This window comes from Glycine soja, chromosome 10 (assembly GCF_004193775.1).
Source record: "Glycine soja cultivar W05 chromosome 10, ASM419377v2, whole genome shotgun sequence".
Classification (NCBI taxonomy): Eukaryota; Viridiplantae; Streptophyta; class Magnoliopsida; order Fabales; family Fabaceae; genus Glycine; species Glycine soja.
This window is the reverse complement of record NC_041011.1, coordinates 24,300,125-24,304,272: the sequence shown is the minus strand read 5'-3', so window position 1 is coordinate 24,304,272 and position 4,148 is coordinate 24,300,125. Positions and strand designations below refer to the sequence as shown.

At 42.5% G+C, this 4,148-nt stretch overlaps 1 non-coding gene across 1 annotated transcript; it reads left to right on the top strand.

Moving 5' to 3' along the window:
• The first annotated feature begins 3,629 nt into the window (after positions 1–3,629).
• LOC114372704 lies at positions 3,630–3,735 on the top strand. Its single transcript, XR_003658274.1, has one exon. It is a non-coding gene; the product is annotated as a small nucleolar RNA R71 (small nucleolar RNA).
• The last annotated feature ends 413 nt before the right edge of the window (positions 3,736–4,148 follow it).

The window sequence follows — 4,148 nt, the reverse complement described above, 5'->3', positions numbered from 1 at the left end:
TACAATATATACAAATGATCATCCGGGAAATCATCCCGAATAGGTGAATCTGCATCAGAGACACGTTCGATCCGACTCAAATGATCAGCAACTAGATTTTGTGCTCCGCTCCTATCACGGATCTCCAAGTCAAACTCTTGGAGCCAGAGCATCCATCGGATCAACCTAGGCTTAGAATCAGCCTTCTTCAACAAGTACTTTAGAGCTGCATGGTCAGTATAAACAATAATGCGAGTACCAAGCAAATAAGATTGAAATTTTTCAAGAGCAAAAACTATGGCTAGAAGCTCTTTCTCAGTAGTAGTATAATTTGCTTGGGCAGCATCTAAAGTCCTAGAAGCATAATATATCACCCTGGGCAATTTATCAATTTTCTGAGCAAGGACAGCCCCCAATGCATAATTTGATGCATCACACATAAGCTCAAAAGGGGCTGTCTAGTCAGGTGCCTGGATGATGGGGGTGGTAGTCAGCGCTCTTTTGAGGCAATCAAAAGCCTCTTTGCATCTGTCATTAAAGTCAAACTCCACCTCCTTTTGCAACAAGTTGGACAATGGAAGGGCTACTTTGCTAAAATCCCTTATAAAGCGCCTATAGAATCCTGCATGACCAAGAAAAGATCGCACCTCTCGCACACAAGAGGGGTAAGGCAATTGTGAAATAACAGAAATTTTTGCAGGATCTACTTCAATACCCTTATTGGAAATAATGTGGCCTAAAACTATACCTTGCTCAACCATAAAATGACATTTTTCAAAATTTAGAACAAGGTTAGTTTCAATGCATCTATTCAAAACTTTTTCCAAACTATTCAAACAACCATCAAAAGAGGATCCATATACAGTGAAATCATCCATGAACACCTCTATGCAATTTTCTAAAAAATCACTGAAAATACTAATCATGCACCGCTGGAAGGTACCAGGGGCATTGCACAGGCCGAAAGGCATCCTCCTATAAGCAAAAGTGCCGAAGGGGCAAGTGAATGTGGTCTTTTCTTGATCCTCAGGAGCAATAGTAATTTGCATATAACCAGAAAAACCATCAAGGAAACAGTAGTGGGATTTACCTGCCAGGCGTTCAAGCATCTGGTCAATGAATGGCAGGGGAAAATGGTCCTTTTTGGTAACCTGGTTCAGCCTCCTATAATCAATGCAGACTCTCCAACTGTTCTGCACCCGAGTAGGAATTAGCTCCTCCTTCTCGTTTTTTATCACTGTGAGGCCGGTCTTCTTCGGGACTACCTGGACGGGACTCACCCATTGGCTGTCAGAGATAGGATAAATGATTCCAGCTTGCAAAAGCTTGGTTATCTCCTTCTTCACTACATCAAGAATCACCGGGTTGAGTCTTCTCTGTGGCTGTCTTACTGGTTTAGCTCCATCCTCTAAATTTATTTGATGCATACATGTGGATGGGCTAATACCAGGAATGTCCGCCAGGGTCCAGCCTATAGCCTTCTTATGCTTCTTGAGAACTGACAACAACTTCTCCTCTTGCTCATCAGCAAGGGAGGCAGATATAATCACTGGAAAACTCTTGCTATCATCCAAGTAAGCGTATTTTAAATTTGATGGCAGAGGCTTCAATTCTGGTGTGGTCGGCTGGACAGTGGTAGAAGGGGATGGTTTCTCAGCCTTTACCTCATAAAGAAAGTCAGAGGTATGTGTACTTCCTGAAACATGGTTAGTCCTATCTGACTCTATAAAATCAATCTCAAGAGGTAAAACACCACCACCAGGCATGCAATCAATATCACTCTCAGATTCACTCTCAGCATCAAATTCAGACATATGATCAAGTACAATTTCAGACTCAATGCATGAAGAGTGAGAGGCATGCAGATTAGAATAAAGATCAGTCATGTATTCATCAACAACATGGTCAATTATTTCAGCACGAAATACAGAAAGATCTTCAGATGGGTATTTCATAGCATCCAGAATATTAAAATGAACAGTTATGTCACCAAATTCCATAGACAGTGTGCCTGCATAAACATATATCTTAGTTCTAGCAGTTTTCATAAAGGGTCTGCCTAGAATGATGGGAACTGATCCTTGAGAAAATCCATCTTCCATATTCAAAATATAAAAATCAATAGGGAAAATCAGTTCACCAACTCTAACTAAGACATCTTCTATGAAACCAACAGGGTAGGCAACACTTCTATTAGCTAAATGAATTACCACATCAGTTGACTGCAAGGGGCCTAGAGATAGAGAATTAAAAATAGATAGAGGCATAACACTAACAGAAGCTCTTAAATCTAGCATGGCATTGTCAAACTTACTATTCCCTATGATACAAGGTATGTTGAATGTACCTGGATCTTTGCATTTTTCAGGAATTTGAGGAACAGATTTACCAATCAATGCGAAGACATTTCTGCCCATGCTAATCCGTTCACTTCCTTTAAGCTTCCGCTTATTAGTGCACAGCTCCTTCAAGAATTTGGCATATCTTGGAATTTGCTTTATCGCATCCAACAGAGGTATGTTTACCTCTACTTTTCTAAAAGTTTCCAAGATCTCTTTCTCTGCCTCTTCCATTTTTTTGTTGGAAACTGCTCTTGGAGGGAATGGAAGAGGGGGAATGTGCTGCTTCTGCAATTCAGAATTACCTGTGGAAGAAGATTCACCTGCACAGAAATTGTTAGGTAAATTTTTGTCATCACCTTTTTCTGGAATAGAGTGAAGTTTGGCAGGTTCATTTGCAGATGAGGACGGTGCTACGGGTTGAGGTCCTTGACATTGCTTTCCCGACCTCAATGAAATGGCACTGACATTTTTGGGATTTTGGACAGCTTGAGAAGGCAGCTTGTCAGAATTCTGGGACTGTTGTTGATTCAATTGGGTAGCCAATTGTCCCATCTGATTGGTTAATCTCTGAATGGAGGCTCTGGTCTCTTGCTGAAACTGCATGTTCTGCATAGTCATTTGCCTCACAAGTTCTTCGAGGGAAGGTTGTGGAGGGGCCTCAACTGTTGGCTGTTTCTGGGGTTGTTGCTGTTGTTGGATTGGTGGAGGAATGTATGGTCTGCTTGGGCCAGCAGCATTTTGGAAGGAAGGAGCAGGCTGCTGTTGTTGTTGCTGAGGGCTGGACCATCTGAGGTTAGGGTGATTCCTCTATCCAGGGTTGTATCTGTTGCTGGAGAGGTCATAATTGTTCTGCTGTGGTTGATTTTGCTACTGAGGTTGAGGGGGTCTATTGTAAATATTTGCAGCATAAGCTTCAGGCTGCTCAATTGCTCCAGGTTGCTGCATGGAAGGGCAAAGGTCTGTATGGTGGTCAGCAGAGGAGCACAGACCACAAACCCTTGCAACAGGTATAGATTTCTGATTCAAGGCCAGCTGGGTTACCAAGTTAACCAATGCATCCAGTTTGCCTTCAAGCTTCTTAGTTTCAGATGATGCAGATGGGTTTGTAGCTACCTCATGCACTCCTCTAATGACTATGGCATCATTTCTGGCGCTAAACTGCTGGGAGTTGGAAGCCATCTTCTCAATTAAATTTCTGGCTTCAGTAGGAGTCATGTCTCCAAGGGCTCCACCACTGGCAGCATCTATCATACTTCTCTCCATATTACTGAGTCCTTCATAAAAATATTGGAGAAGAAGCTGTTCTGAAATCTGATGGTGGGGGCAACTGGCACATAGTTTCTTAAATCTCTCCCAGTACTCATACAGGCTCTCTCCACTGAGTTGTCTAATACCTGAGATATCCTTCCTGATTGCTGTGGTCCTAGAAGTAGGGAAAATTTTTTCTAAGAATACTCTCTTAAGGTCATCCCAGCTCGTGATGGACCTTGGAGCAAGGTAATACAGCCAGTCCTTTGCCACTCCCTCTAATGAATGAGGAAAAGCCTTCAGAAATATGTGATCCTCTTGGACATCTGGGGGTTTCATGGTTGAGCAGACAATGTGAAATTCTTTCAAATGTTTGTGCGGGTCTTCACCTGCAAGGCCATGAAACTTTGGAAGCAAATGAATCAGTCCAGTTTTAAGAACATATGGGACATCCTCATCAGGGTATTGGATGCACAAGCTTTCGTAGGTGAAATCAGGTGCAGCCATTTCCCTTAGAGTCCTCTCACGGGGTGGAGGTTGTGCCATGTTCTCAGAATGTGCAAAATCAGAATGCTCAGA